Below are 16,707 nucleotides of genomic sequence, written 5' to 3' on the forward strand. Positions count from 1 at the left end.
CATATGAACATGTAATACCTGGTCCATGTGGGACTTTCGCGTGCCTCAAATTTCAATTTTTTCAAAAAATCACACACAGAAGCGCTTGTTTGGCCCATTTTTACCAGCGGGTTATCTCTGTTAGCACAAAGTGATCGGCAGTCCGAAATCAGACATGTCTGATTGACATCTAACCCCACCATCAGTTGGCCAATGTGTCCATACACATTAGAGCAGGGATGGGCTGCTCCAGTCTGGCCTGTAGGCCGAGACATCTAAAGGGCATAAACCAGGGTCCACACCGTGCCATTCACCACCCACCGCATACTCCCGATATCACCGCGATCAGCATCCTGAGGATGTGGATAGTGGCAAATACATTGGTGGTGCTCCGTCAGCTCCATCTTCCACCAATCACGTCACATCATTGCGTTTGCTCTGTCAGTCCACTAATGGCGGAAGCAGAGCACATGACTGATGGAACGCGAGGGAGGTGAGCATGTGGGGGGCTTTATTTCTACGTGAGATGTGTGTCTGTACTTATAGGAGGCTGTGTGGGGGCTCAAACTATATAGAGGGCTATGTGGGGGCTCATACTGTATATAGGAGGCTGTGTGGGGGCTCATAATGTATATAGGTGGCTATGTGTGGGCTCATAATGCATATATGAGGCTAGGTGTGGGTTCATACTGTATATAGGAGGCTAGGTGTGGGCTCATACTGTATATAGGAGGCTAGGTGTGGGCTCATGCTATATATAGGAGGCTATGTGGGGGCTCATAATGCATATAGGAGGCTAGGTTTGGGCTCATACTGTATATAGGAGGCTATGTGGGGGCTCATACTGTATATAGGAGGCTATGTGGGGGCTCATAATTCATATAGGGGGCCATGTGGGGGCTCATACTGTATATAGGAGGCTATGTGGGGCTCATACTGTATATAGGAGGCTATGTGGGGGCTCATAATTCATATAGGGGGCTATGTGGGGGCTCATACTGTATATAGGAGGCTATGTGGGGGCTCATAATTCATATAGGGGGCTATGTGGGGGCTCATACTGTATATAGGAGGCTATGTGGGGCTCATACTGTATATAGGAGGCTATGTGGGGCTCATACTGTATATAGGAAGCTATGTGGGGGCTCATAATTCATATAGGGGGCTATGTGGGATCCAATACTGTATATAGGAGATCTCATACTGTACAGTATATAGGTAGGGGGCTATGTGGGGATCATACTGTATATATGTCGCGGGCGGAGGAGGGGACGCTGCGCTCACCCACTGCTCGGGTCCGGCTACTGCTGCTGCTGGTGGTGGCTCGAGCGGTGGGCCGGATCCCGGGGACTCAAGCGGCGTTCCTCGCCCGTGAGTGAAAGGGGGTGGTTTTTAGGGATATTGTCCGTGACGCCACCCACGGTTGTGGTGAGGTTAGTGACACCACCGCTGCTCTGGACGGGGATCCCGGGAGCGGTGACAGGGAGCAGCTTAGATGTTGGTTCTCCCCTCCGTGGGTAGGGGGTTGGTTGTCCCGGGGCCCGGTGAGGGAGGTAGGGATGGTTGGCAGGCGGGTTACGGGGCCTGGTGAGGTGCAGGGTCGCGGGGGCAGCGCTGTGCCGCACGGCACGGTGGTACTCACTCAGCCAGTAATTCACACAAAGTCTCTGGTCAAACAAACGGCTGGATGGACGGGTCCCACAGGCGGCTGCGGTTGTTCTCCTCCCGGCAGGTTGATGGTGACTGCCTTTTCCCTGCACCTGTGTAGTGTGTATGGTTCCAATGGGTTCCCACCAGTAACCCGATCCCCTTTTGCCCACAGGCTCTGGCCCTGGGAACTGTAGCCTTGGCGGTGACTGTGCTTCCCTCTAACGGTTGGACTGTTGCCTTCTATCGGGACTTGGCTGCTGGGAAACCCCGGAGGTTCCCTTCGCTAACGGATTTGACCAATTTGCGGCAACTCCAAGCCTGGTCGGGGTCCGTAAGCCCCTGCCGGTTGGTGCTGGCTTCTCTTTGCGTACCGGTCTGGTACCGCCGGGCCACCGCCCGTCCACGGTCCTTATGGCTAGCTCCAATAGGCCACTCCTGCAGACGGTCACCACCGTCTGCCAACCTTGCTGTTCTGTCCGGGCCACAAACCCGGACCAACTTCAGACTGCTCTTTTACCACCTCACTTCTCCACTTCCAAACTAATCTGCTCTCTTTTTCCCGCCTCCAGGACTGTGAACTCCTCGGTGGGCGGGACCAACCGCCTGGCCCACTCTCCTGGTGTGCACATCAGCCCCTGGAGGAAGGCAACAAGGATTTTGTGTTTGGCTTCGGTGTGCCTAACCGGGGTGTAGGGTGTGTTGGTGTAGTACCTGTGACGACCTGGCTTGTCCAGGGCGCCACATATACGGGTGCTCATACTCTACATAGGGGGCCTGTGTGGGCTCATACTATATGTAGGGTGACTGTGTGGGGCTCATACTATATATAGGGGTACTGTGTGGAGATCATACTGTATATTGGGGTGCTCATACTGTATATACGGGGCTGTGTGGGGCTGATGTTGTACATACGAGGCCTGTGGGGGCTCATATTGCATATAGGAGTTCCCAAACTGTACATAGGGGGGCTGTGTGGGGCTGATGTACATAGGAGGCCTGTGTGGGCTCATACTGTATGTAGGGGTACTGTGTGGGGCTCATACTGTATATAGTGGGGTTCATACTGTATATAGGGGGCTGTGCGGGCCTGATGCTGTACATAGGGGGCCTGTGGGGGCTCAAACTGTGTATAGGGGTTCTCATACTGTATGTAGGGAGGCTGTGTGGGGCTCATACTATATATAGGAGGCCTGTGTAGCTGCATACTGTATGTAGGGGGACAGTGTGGGGTTCATACTATATGTAGGGGGGCTGTGTGGGTCTCATACTGTATATAGGAGGCCTGTGTAGCTGCATACTGTATGTAGGGGGACAGTGTGGGGTTCATACTATATGTAGGGGGGCTGTGTGGGTCTCATACTGTATATAGGGGTGCTCATACTGTATATAGGGGGCTGTGCAGGGCTGAGGCTGTACATATGGGGCCTGTGGAGGCTCAAACTGTGCATAAGGATTCTCATACTGTATGTAGGGAGGCTGTGTGGGGCTTATACTGTATATAGGAGGCCTGTGTAGCTGCATACTGTATGTAGGGGGACAGTGTGGGGTCCATACTATATGTAGGGAGGCTGTGTGGGGCTTATACTGTATATAGGAGGCCTGTGTAGCTGCATATGTGTCGCCCTGGGCAAGCCAGGGGACAAAGGTCACACACCACCACACCCTACATCCCAGCTAGGAACACCACAGCTAACCAAAAATCCTTGTTGCCTTCCTCCAGAAGCTGATGATTCACACCAGGGGGTGGGCCAGGCGGTTGGCTCCGCCCACCGAGGAGTTCACAGCTCTGGAGGCGGGAGAAACCAGGCAGATTAGCCCAGGCAGGGCTTGAGTGAGGAGTTCAGTTTATGAGGAGGAAGTGAAAGGAGTAAACAAGTAGTGCAAGTAGAAAGTAGAAAAAGTGGTAAAGGAGGAAAGCAAGTGAGGTGACAGAGAGAAAAGCCTGAAGTCGTCCAGCTGTGTGCAGGACAGGTCAGCAAGGTCAGCAACGGCGGTGACTGTCTGGAGGGGGACCGTTTGGACGTTCTTGGAAGGACCCCGTAGGCTGTGTGCCCGGCGGTCTGGAGCAGTGTTCCGAAGGACAGTCAGCACCAGGGCAGGGGCCTCTCGGACCCCGGCAAGGCTAGGAGTCGCCATAATTTGCCAAATCCGTCAGTGACGGGGACGTCGATCCCCCAACAACCAAGTCCCGATTGAAGGCAACAGCCCAACCAGAGTAGAAGAGACACCGCCACCGCCAAGGCACCAGTTTCTTAGGGCCAGCGCCTGCGGGCAAAGAGTAGAGCTCCTCCGGTCCAGCTTAAAGCCGGGGAGCGGGTTACCGGTGGGGACCCATCGCAACCAACAAGTACATAAAGGTGCAAGGAAGAGGGACATCACCGTCACCTACTGGGAGAGCAAGTGCAGCCGTCCGTGGGACCGTCTATCCAGCCGTTTGGTTTACCGTAAAAACTGTGTCAACGTCTCAGGCTGAGTGAGTACCACAGTGCCGCAAGGCACAGCGCTGCCCCCGCGTCCCTGCGCCCACCAGGCCCTGCACCTCCCTCACCATCACCGGGCCCCGGGATCACCAACCCCTACCCACGGAGGGGCAATGCAGTACCTGGCTGCTCCGCATCACCATCCCCGGGACCCCCATATTGAGCAGCGGTGGTGAAATCACCACAACCGTGGGTGGCGTCACGGACAATAAACAATTCCCACATCCAACAAACCCCTTTCACTCACGGGCGAGGGGTGCCGCTCGAGAAACCCCCGGGATCCGGCCCACCGCTCGAGCCACCACTGAGCAGCAGCCGCCGGACCCGAGCAGAAGGGGTGAGCGTAGTGTGCTGACACCCTCCTCCCCGCCCGCGACACATACTGTATGTAGGGGGACAGTGTAGGGTTCATACTATATGTAGGGAGGCTGTGTGGGGCTTATACTGTATATAGGAGGGCTGTGTAGCTGCATACTGTATGTAGGGGGACAGTGTGGGGTTCATACTATATGTAGGGGGGCTGTGTGGGGCTTATACTGTATATAGGAGGCCTGTGTAGCTGCATACTGTATGTAGGGGGACAGTGTAGGGTTCATACTATATGTAGGGAGGCTGTGTGGGGCTTATACTGTATATAGGAGGCCTGTGTAGCTGCATATGTGGCGCCCCTGACCTGGTCAGGCACCACTGAGTACTGCACCCATGCTGGGGACAGTACAATACAGGTAATCCAGAAGGCTGACCGAGGTGTGACTACACAGGCGCATAGTGATCAGGTCTCACACATGTACCTTTGAGAGGACCCCTGGGGATCCCAGGAGGGGGAAAAGCCTTCACCTCCACTGGAATAGTGGAGGGGGCCAAAAGCCTCCATCTCCTCTCAAGGGGTGTGGTAAGAGAGCCTGGTTGCTAGGTGGCGTAGGCAAGAACAGGAGAGGAGGAGCAGTGAGCCGGTTCAGTGCAGAGTCCAGGGAGCTCCGAAGAGAGCAGACCCCTACCCCTGGGGCTGTTGCAGTCTGACAGCGTCCGCGCAGTGGCTACCGACGGGGGAGAACGGTCACCTAGGAGTGCTACCCGAAACCCATCTCCAGCTAGAGAGAGAGCACAGAGTGGGAAGTAAGGAGACTGCTAGGGAGAACCAGGCCCAAACGGGCGGCAGATCCCGGAGCGGGGATAGATCCACCTTTCCCTGCTAAACCTGCTGGTGTGGGGCCCTCAAAGCCCACACCACAACACCTAAAAGCCGCAGCCACGTAGCCACAGTTAGGGCCCATAGTTCACAGGAGGCAAGCAGCTGGAGTGTCCTGGCCCAGGCTACAAGCAAACGGCAACCGAAGGGGGGAGAGGCTTCAGCAACTTCCCTGGGTGACCCCCATAGGGACTAAAAGTCGGGGTTACCCCAAACCACTAAGGGCTAAGGAAGGCGAGTTGGTAGTCACCATCAGAAGTCAGCCTGAAGGATACCTGGTTCCAGCCTGGTTCATCCCAGCTACGCCCGGGTTACTCACCCTGCCACCTGAAGTGAGTAAAACCCCTGAAAGACATTCTGCGTGTGTGGAGTTATTCTGCGCCTTGTGGTACTACGCACCTACACAGGGCCCTGGGGCTTGCCTCACTCTCAGGAGGCTATTCCAACTAACTGCACTCACCATCAGCCCCAGGCGTCCCTCAACCTGCAGTGGCGGTCCCCACTGACCGCAATACTGAGAGTGGCGTCACGACAAATAGAAGATCTCCTACCGGTGACAAGATCCAGCCGAGTGGAGTCCCTGAAGGTAATGCACCGACACCACACCTGTGGGGCTTCACACATACTGTATGTAGGGGGACAGTGTAGGGTTCATACTATTTGTAGGGGGGCTGTGTGGGGCTCATACTGTATATAGGAGGCCTGTGTAGCTGCATACTGTATGTAGGGGGACAGTGTAGGGTTCATACTATATGTAGGGGGGCTGTGTGGGGCTTATACTGTATATAGGAGGGCTGTGTAGCTGCATACTGTATGTAGGGGGACAGTGTGGGGTTCATACTATTTGTAGGGGGGCTGTGTGGGGCTCATACTGTATATAGGAGGCCTGTGTAGCTGCATACTGTATGTAGGGGGACAGTGTAGGGTTCATACTATATGTAGGGGGGCTGTGTGGGGCTTATACTGTATATAGGAGGCCTGTGTAGCTGCATACTGTATGTAGGGGGACAGTGTAGGGCTCATACTATATGTAGGGAGGCTGTGTGGGGCTTATACTGTATATAGGAGGCCTGTGTAGCTGCATACTGTATGTAGGGGGACAGTGTAGGGTTCATACTATATGTAGGGGGGCTGTGTGGGGCTTATACTGTATATAGGAGGCCTGTGTAGCTGCATACTGTATGTAGGGGGACAGTGTGGGGTTCATACTATATGTAGGGGGGCTGTGTGGGGCTTATACTGTATATAGGAGGCCTGTGTAGCTGCATACTGTATGTAGGGGGACAGTGTAGGGTTCATACTATATGTAGGGAGGCTGTGTGGGGCTTATACTGTATATAGGAGGCCTGTGTAGCTGCATACTGTATGTAGGGGGACAGTGTGGGGTTCATACTATATGTAGGGGGGCTGTGTGGGGCTTATACTGTATATAGGAGGCCTGTGTAGCTGCATACTGTATGTAGGGGGACAGTGTAGGGTTCATACTATATGTAGGGAGGCTGTGTGGGGCTTATACTGTATATAGGAGGCCTGTGTAGCTGCATACTGTATGTAGGGGGACAGTGTAGGGTTCATACTATATGTAGGGAGGCTGTGTGGGGCTTATACTGTATATAGGAGGCCTGTGTAGCTGCATACTGTATGTAGGGGGACAGTGTAGGGTTCATACTATATGTAGGGAGGCTGTGTGGGGCTTATACTGTATATAGGAGGCCTGTGTAGCTGCATACTGTATGTAGGGGGACAGTGTGGGGTTCATACTATATGTAGGGGGGCTGTGTGGGGCTTATACTGTATATAGGAGGCCTGTGTAGCTGCATACTGTATGTAGGGGGACAGTGTAGGGTTCATACTATATGTAGGGGGGCTGTGTGGGGCTTATACTGTATATAGGAGGCCTGTGTAGCTGCATACTGTATGTAGGGGGACAGTGTAGGGTTCATACTATATGTAGGGAGGCTGTGTGGGGCTCATACTGTATATAGGAGGCCTGTGTAGCTGCATACTGTATGTAGGGGGACAGTGTAGGGTTCATACTATATGTAGGGAGGCTGTGTGGGGCTTATACTGTATATAGGAGGCCTGTGTAGCTGCATACTGTATGTAGGGGGACAGTGTGGGGTTCATACTATATGTAGGGGGGCTGTGTGGGGCTTATACTGTATATAGGAGGCCTGTGTAGCTGCATACTGTATGTAGGGGGACAGTGTAGGGTTCATACTATATGTAGGGGGGCTGTGTGGGGCTTATACTGTATATAGGAGGCCTGTGTAGCTGCATACTGTATGTAGGGGGACAGTGTAGGGTTCATACTATATGTAGGGAGGCTGTGTGGGGCTTATACTGTATATAGGAGGCCTGTGTAGCTGCATACTGTATGTAGGGGGACAGTGTAGGGTTCATACTATATGTAGGGAGGCTGTGTGGGGCTTATACTGTATATAGGAGGCCTGTGTAGCTGCATACTGTATGTAGGGGGACAGTGTAGGGTTCATACTATATGTAGGGAGGCTGTGTGGGGCTCATACTGTATATAGGAGGCCTGTGTAGCTGCATACTGTATGTAGGGGGACAGTGTAGGGTTCATACTATATGTAGGGGGGCTGTGTGGGGCTCATACTGTATATAGGAGGCCTGTGTAGCTGCATACTGTATGTAGGGGGACAGTGTAGGGTTCATACTATATGTAGGGAGGCTGTGTGGGGCTTATACTGTATATAGGAGGCCTGTGTAGCTGCATACTGTATGTAGGGGGACAGTGTAGGGTTCATACTATATGTAGGGGGGCTGTGTGGGGCTTATACTGTATATAGGAGGCCTGTGTAGCTGCATACTGTATGTAGGGGGACAGTGTAGGGTTCATACTATATGTAGGGGGGCTGTGTGGGGCTTATACTGTATATAGGAGGCCTGTGTAGCTGCATACTGTATGTAGGGGGACAGTGTAGGGTTCATACTATATGTAGGGGGGCTGTGTGGGGCTCATACTGTATATAGGAGGCCTGTGTAGCTGCATACTGTATGTAGGGGGACAGGGTAGGGTTCAGACTATATGTAGGGGGGCTGTGTGGGGCTTATACTGTATATAGGAGGCCTGTGTAGCTGCATACTGTATGTAGGGGGACAGTGTGGGTTCATACTATATGTAGGGGGGCTGTGTGGGTCTCATACTGTATATAGGAGGCCTGTGTAGCTGCATACTGTATGTAGGGGGACAGTGTGGGGTTCATACTATATGTAGGGGGGCTGTGTGGGGCTTATACTGTATATAGGAGGCCTGTGTAGCTGCATACTGTATGTAGGGGGACAGTGTAGGGTTCATACTATATGTAGGGGGGCTGTGTGGGGCTTATACTGTATATAGGAGGCCTGTGTAGCTGCATACTGTATGTAGGGGGACAGTGTAGGGTTCATACTATATGTAGGGAGGCTGTGTGGGGCTTATACTGTATATAGGAGGCCTGTGTAGCTGCATACTGTATGTAGGGGGACAGTGTAGGGTTCATACTATATGTAGGGAGGCTGTGTGGGGCTTATACTGTATATAGGAGGCCTGTGTAGCTGCATACTGTATGTAGGGGGACAGTGTAGGGTTCATACTATATGTAGGGAGGCTGTGTGGGGCTCATACTGTATATAGGAGGCCTGTGTAGCTGCATACTGTATGTAGGGGGACAGTGTAGGGTTCATACTATATGTAGGGGGGCTGTGTGGGGCTCATACTGTATATAGGAGGCCTGTGTAGCTGCATACTGTATGTAGGGGGACAGTGTAGGGTTCATACTATATGTAGGGGGGCTGTGTGGGGCTTATACTGTATATAGGAGGCCTGTGTAGCTGCATACTGTATGTAGGGGGACAGTGTAGGGTTCATACTATATGTAGGGGGGCTGTGTGGGGCTTATACTGTATATAGGAGGCCTGTGTAGCTGCATACTGTATGTAGGGGGACAGTGTGGGTTCATACTATATGTAGGGGGGCTGTGTGGGTCTCATACTGTATATAGGAGGGCTGTGTGGGTCTCATACTGTATATAGGAGGGCTGTGTGGGGCTGATGCTGTACATATGGGGCCTGTGGAGGCTCAAACTGTGCATAAGAGTTCTCATACTGTATATAGGAGTGCTGTGTGGGGCTCATACTGTATATAGGAGGCCTGTATTGATAGTGGTGATTTCAGCTGTCATTAAGGTTTAACTGGTTTACTCTCTATGAAAGTGGAAAACCAATCTGACAACAACTGGTTCCCAGTGATTTTGGATTAAAGGAATTGACTGTGCAAATATTTGTTTTTAATCATTGACGCATATGGCCAGGAGATGTGGCTAAGCTTCAGATAGGGACAGGTATGACTTTCTGGGGATGGGGTCCTCCTTATCAGTAATCTTTGCAGGTTAAGTATTTAGGCTCCTATCTAAGGATGGCATCATCACTCTGGACTTACAACTTTCCTTTCTGCCTACTGGGCAATCTATTGCCTATTGTGTAGCCCAAGTCTCCTATCACCGGCAGGTTGGCCATTAAGATGGACTGACTACTGTTAGAGGACAAAATGATTGATCTTTGCTGTGATTTGAGGCTTGGGGAGATAGAAAATAGCTGACAGCTATCTGTGTGTCTTCTATGATAGACCCGCTACCAGACTCCTTATCTCCCGGGAAAACAAAAGGATCAAAAGTCCAAAAAGTCCTTCTTTCTCCTTTCATCTGACTGTGGGAGTCAGTAATATTCCATACACATCAGTTTGTAAGGGTTAGGGTTCTCCCAATTGTCCCCAATAAGATAATGTTGAGAGGAGAGAAGGATCCGACCTGTTGAATTTGACCGGTTGAACCTTTATGTTCTCCAGGAGATAAAAGTCCATCAGAGGAGTCCAGTAGAGGACACTGGAGCCAACCGTTCCTTGTACAGAACAGTCGGGAGGGATAGACGATGGCCCGATGAGTCGTTCTCCGACAGCTGTATAATGTGTATGGGGTGTAATACCACGTGGTGGGCGGAAGTTACAAGTGCCAAAAAGAGAAGGATTGGTGACTCTAGGGTGTGTTGCGGGCGGGGAGGAGGGTGCCGGCACCGCGCTCACCCCTCTGCTCGGGTCCGGCTGCTGCTGCTCAGTGGTGGCTCAAGCGGTGGGCCGGATCCTGGGGGTTCTCGAGCGGCACTCCTCGCCCGTGAGTGAAAGGGGTTTTGTTGGGGAGATTGTCCGTGACGCCACCCACGGTTGTGGTGATTTGTAGCACCACCGCTGCTCAATATGGGGATCCCGGGAGTGGTGATGCGGAGCAGCCAGGTGTTGCGTTGCCCCTCCGTGGGTAGGGGTTGGTGATCCCGGGGCCCGGTGATGGTGTGGAAGGGTGCAGGGCCTGGTGGGCGCAGGGACGCGGGGGCAGCGCTGTGCCTTGCGGCACTGTGGTACTCACTCAGCCTGAGACGTTGACACAGTTTTACGGTAAACCACACGGCTGGAAAGACGGTTCCCACGGACGGCTGCACTTGCTCTCCCAGCAGGTAACAGTGATGTCCCTCTGACCTGCACCTGATGTTTCTAAGTTGGTAGCGATGGGTTCCCACCGGTAACCCGCTCCCCGGCTTGGATATGGGCCGGAGGAGCCCTCTTTTGCCCGCAGACGCTGGCCCTGAGGAACTGGTGCCCTGGCGGTGGCGGTGTTTCTCACTAATGGTTGGACGGTTGTCTTCAATCGGGACTTGGTTGTTGGGGGATCGACGTCCCCTTCACTGACGGATTCGGCAAATTATGGCGACTCCTAGCCTTGCCGGGGTCCGAGAGGCCCCTGCCCTGGTGCTGACTGTCCTTCGTATACTGCTCCAGACCGCCGGGCCACTACTCGACCGCGGTCCTTCCAGCAACCTCCGAGCAGTCCCACTCCAGACGATCACCGCTGTTGCTGACCTTGCTGACCTGTCCTGCACTTAGCTGGACTCACTTCAGGCCTTTCTACGCTCCCTTTTGTTCCTTTTCTTCTTTGATCCACTACTACTTCACTTTCACTTAGCTCCTCTACCACTTCCTTCTACTTTCACTTCCGTCACTGTTCTGCCTGGTTCCTCCCGCCTCCAGGGCTGTGTACTCCTCGGTGGGCGGAGCCAACCGCCTGGCCCACCCCCTGGTGTGAACATCAGCCCCTGGAGGAAGGCAACAAGGATTTTGGTAGCCTTGGTGTTCCTGACTGGGATGTAGGGTGTGGTGGTGCAGTGACCTGTGACCCCTGGCTTGCCCAGGGCGTCACATTCCCCCTTAGCAAAATGCAGACCGTCCGCGGGCTGTCCGTCCAACACCGGTTTTATTTTTCTGTAAATGTAAAAAGATAACATATAAATCATAACATTTTCCCACAACGGGAGGCACATTTCTTAAACGGTTTTACGGGTACGGTTTCCGCTCTCTCCCACCCAAGCAACCTGGCCCTGATGCTGCCCCTAAAGCCCAGGCAGCACCCCTTGACCCACAGTCCAGCACAAGTTACCCGAGCGGGATCTGTCCTTCCCCTCCAGAGGGTAGCCACCAGTTCCTTTGGTGGCTGGGCCCCAGCCTGCTCTGCTGAGGGCCCTCCCTCCAACCTGCCTCTCCGGAGGCGGCAACTGCGGAAAACGGTACAGTAAAACAACATATTTACAAGCCACTTAACGTTTGTTGTTGCCCTGTAAGTTCACAGGCTTGTCCATGGATAGTTCCCATGCTAAACAACTTTTTAAACGGTCCCCACTGGGACAACGGTGCCGGCTCCGGCCGGTTCAATCACAAAGAATCAGGTGAAGTACTCGGTAATCATCATTTTTCTTATCATTCTCAACAAACTTTTTCAAACTTTTAAACAACACAAAGGTGGTCCCAACGGGGACTGTGCAGCGGCACTCCGCTGCCTTTTGCGGCTCAACAGTCCATTCTCACTCGTGGGGCTCTAGTGCCACCTTCACATGGTGCACCGCTCTGGACCCCAATGGTAGCTCGCTGCAGGCGATCTTCTTCCATATACATGCGGGCATGCACATCCGCTCTACACCCCTCTCGGGCATCGATCTCCCTGCGCAGCTGCTGTTGCTGCCGCTCCCAGCCGGGAGCACTTTCTGTTTGCTCCGGTTCAGTGTGTGCAGGGGACGGACCCAGCCAGAGTCCCTCCGTGTCGGCTACGACCGGCACCTTCAGTAATAAGGGACCCCGCTGTGACATGGCCTGCTCTGCCTCCTGGCAGCTGCATCCCCGCCGTGCCTCCGGTGCATCTTTGCTGACGGCCTCAGCCTCCGGCTTCTTCCATTGAAGCGGATCAGGGTGGTCACGATCTTCTGCTGCAGGTCTGTCCGCCGGGGCGGATTGGCAGGGTACCGCTACCGGTGGTGGTGGTAGTGGGCCTAGTGGCGGGGCAGCAGCAGCCAACACGGGTAGCGGGGGAGGTAGCAGGGCGAGCGGGTATGGACCGGGTCCCTCAGCCGCGATGACCGACCCACTAGGGGCACAGGGGCGTGGGTCACTTACCCTCCGTTCCAAGACTCCCTCCGTCTCGCGTCTCCGTATGGCCGCCACCACTTCCACCATGTCGGCCTCCCACTCCTCCATGAGGAGCTGCATGCGGACCTGCAGACGGCTGCTTAGCTGGACGGTCCGGACTTCCACCCACGCTGCGGGGCCAGCAGCGGGGATCACGGTGTTGTCGGTTGGACTCAGCATCTTTAGCAGCGGCCCCTTCCAGGAACCAGTCAATGGCCGCAGGGTCCTGGCGTCCCCGCTTCCATAGCCGCGCTCACACGCAGCCAGCCGCCATCGCGTCCCCCTTAGCTTCTTTCCGGCCACTCCTCTATTGGGGCGGAGTTTTGGCCTTCGCGCCTCTGCTACTCGAGAAGACGCTCGAGCGGGAACTTTTCGCGCCAAAGATGGCGACTTCTGGAAATTTTCAGCCGGATACCGGCGGTTACAAGGCGCACCTCTACCCAACGGCAGAGCGGTAAGATCCTGTTCGTGACGCCAAGTTGTCGCGGGCGGGGAGGAGGGTGCCGGCACCGCGCTCACCCCTCTGCTCGGGTCCGGCTGCTGCTGCTCAGTGGTGGCTCGAGCGGTGGGCCGGATCCCGGGGGTTCTCGAGCGGCACTCCTCGCCCGTGAGTGAAAGGGGTTTTGTTGGGGAGATTGTCCGTGACGCCACCCACGGTTGTAGTGATTTGTAGCACCACCGCTGCTCAATATGGGGATCCCGGGAGTGGTGATGCGGAGCAGCCAGGTGTTGCGTTGCCCCTCCGTGGGTAGGGGTTGGTGATCCCGGGGCCCGGTGATGGTGTGGAAGGGTGCAGGGCCTGGTGGGCGCAGGGACGCGGGGGCAGCGCGGTGCCTTGCGGCACTGTGGTACTCACTCAGCCTGAGACGTTGACACAGTTTTACGGTAAACCACACGGCTGGAAAGACGGTTCCCACGGACGGCTGCACTTGCTCTCCCAGCAGGTAACGGTGATGTCCCTCTGACCTGCACCTGATGTTTCTAAGTTGGTAGCGATGGGTTCCCACCGGTAACCCGCTCCCCGGCTTGGATATGGGCCGGAGGAGCCCTCTTTTGCCCGCAGATGCTGGCCCTGAGGAACTGGTGCCCTGGCGGTGGCGGTGTTCCTCACTAATGGTTGGACGGTTGTCTTCAATCAGGACTTGGTTGTTGGGGGATCGACGTCCCCTTCACTGACGGATTCGGCAAATTATGGCGACTCCTAGCCTTGCCGGGGTCCGAGAGGCCCCTGCCCTGGTGCTGACTGTCCTTCGTATACTGCTCCAGACCGCCGGGCCACTACTCGACCGCGGTCCTTCCAGCAACCTCCGAGCAGTCCCCCTCCAGACGATCACCGCTGTTGCTGACCTTGCTGACCTGTCCTGTGTCGCGGGCTGGGAGGAGGGTGTCAGCACACCGCGCTCACCCCTTCTGCTCGGGTCCGGCAGTTGCTACTGGTGGCTCGAGCTGCGGGCCGGATCCCGGGGTGTCTCGAGCGGCACTCCTCGCCCGTGAGTGAAAGGGGGGTTGTTTGTTGGGGTTATAGTTCGTGACGCCACCCACGGTTGTGGTGATTGCACCACCGCTGCTCGGTGTGGGGGTCCCGGGGATGGTGATGGGAGCAGCCAGGTGTTGTGTTGCCCCTCCGTGGGTAGGGGTTGGTGATCCCGGGGCCCGGTGGAGAGATGTAAAGTGTAGGGCCTGGAGGGCGCAGGGACGCGGGGGCAGCGCTGTGCCTTGCGGCACTATGGTACTCACTCAGCCTGACACGGACACAGTTTGTACGGTAAACCAACGGCTGGTAGGACGGTCCCACAGACGGCTGCACCTGCACTCCCGGTAGGTGACGGTGACTTCTCTCTTCCTTGCACCTATGTTGTCTGATGGTATCGGTGGATTCCCTCCGGTTACCCGCTCCCCGACTGCAATCTGGGCCGGAGGAGCTCTACACTTTGCCCGCAGGCGCTGGCCCTGGGGAAACTGGTGCCTTGGCGGTGGCGGTGTCTCCCCCGTTAATGGTCGGGCTGTTGCCGTCAATCGGGACTTTGTTGTTGGGGGATCTGCGTCCCCGTCACTGACGGATTCGGCAAATTGGGCGACTCCTAGCCTTGCCGGGGTCCGAGAGGCCCCTGCCCTGGTGCTGACTGTCCTTCGGAACACTGCTCCAGACCACCGGGCACACAGCCAACGGGGTCCTTCCAGGAACTTCCGAACTGTCCCACTCCGGACAGTCACCGCCGTCACTGACCTTGCTGTTCTAGCCCTACACACAGCTGGGCTCTCAGGCTTTGCACACTCTTTGCGCTGTCACCACTTCTTGCTTTCCTCCTTTACTCCTTTTCTTTCCTCCACTTTCTATTCTTGGTTGTTTACTCTAGCCCTCAGCTAGACTGCACTCTTGCCCTACCCGGGCTATCTGCTGTTCACTCCTTCATGTCCCTGACAGTTCTGCCTGGTTTACTTCCTGCCTCCAGAGTTGTGAGCTCCTTGGTGGGCGGAGCCAACCGCCTGGCCCACCCCCTGGTGTGCATCATCAACCTCTGGAGGGAGGCAACAAGGATTTCTGGTTAGCAGGTGTGCCTACCTGGAGTGTGGGGTGTAGTGGTGTTGTTATCTGTGTCCCCTGGCTTGCCCAGGGCGACACATTCCCCCTTAGCAAAATGCAGACCGTCCGCGGGCTGCCGTCCTACACCGGTTTTATTTTTCTGTAAAAAGGGGATAACAAGGGTTAATCATAACATAAGCATAACATTTTTAATCAACTCTTCCCAAACGGGAGGCACATTTACTTTAAACGTTTCAACGGTGTACGGTCACGGTTTCTGCTCTCTCCCACCCAAGCAACCTGGCCCTGATGCTGCCCCTAAAACCCAGGCAGCACCCCTTGACCCACAGTCCAGCACAAGTCACCCGAGCGGGATCTGTCCTTGCCCTCCAGAGGGTGGCCACCGGTTCCTTTGGTGGCTGGGCCCTGGCCTGCTCTGCTCAGGGCCCTCCCTCCAACCTGCCTCTCCGGAGGCGGCATTGCGGAAACGGTAACGGTACCCAACATATTTACAAGCCACTAACGTTTGTGGTTGCCCTGCAGAGTTCACGGGCTTGTCCATGGATAGTTCCCATGCATTTTTAAACTTTAAACGGTCCCCACGGGGACAACGGTGCCGGCTCCTGCCGGTTGCTAATCACTGCAGCAAATCAGGTAACTTCTTCGGTATAATCATTTTTCATTTTTCAAAACTTTCAAACATATAACTCAGTGGTGGTCCCAACGGGGGACGGTGCAACGGGCATCCGCTGCCCTACTCCGGTCCTGCTGCTTCCTCTGAGGGAGGGGGTGCAGAGCTCACCTTGCTCTCCGGGCTGCCCTTCAGCTTTACGTCCAGGGCAAACCACCCCCTCTCTCCGCAGTGCCGAGTGTAACGCACCATGTCCCCTGGTATTAGATTGCGGCCAGGATGCTCTTCGGGCAGATGGGCATGCACATCCCGCCGGGCTACAAACACCTCGGCCTCCAGGCCCGGTTCGTATATGAACCCGTAGCCCCGGCGGATATCAAAGTGCCGCACCTGCCCCTCGTAGAACGGGCCCCGGACACGGAAGGTCGCTCCTCCGTGGGTAGGGGGGTTGGTTGTCCCGGGGCCCGATGATGGGGTAAGCAGGGGGCGGCAGGGCGCAGTGCTGCAGTGCAGTGCCCGAGGGCACGAGTGTACTCACAATAAAGTCACACGGAGTCACTGGTGAACTAAGAATTGCCGGTGTCCGCAGCCTTCGGTACGGGAGTGTTTGTATCCCACACACGGTGCAGCAGCCCTGGTTGTTCTTTCCCTGCAGCAAGTGTCTTTTTCTCCTCTCTCTCTTCCTCTTTCTCCTCAGCCGGGGACGGGGAATCACTCCCCTGTAGTGATCCGGGAACCCAGGTACCGAGG

Source organism: Anomaloglossus baeobatrachus, chromosome 11 (assembly GCF_048569485.1).
Source record: "Anomaloglossus baeobatrachus isolate aAnoBae1 chromosome 11, aAnoBae1.hap1, whole genome shotgun sequence".
Taxonomy (NCBI): domain Eukaryota; kingdom Metazoa; phylum Chordata; class Amphibia; order Anura; family Aromobatidae; genus Anomaloglossus; species Anomaloglossus baeobatrachus.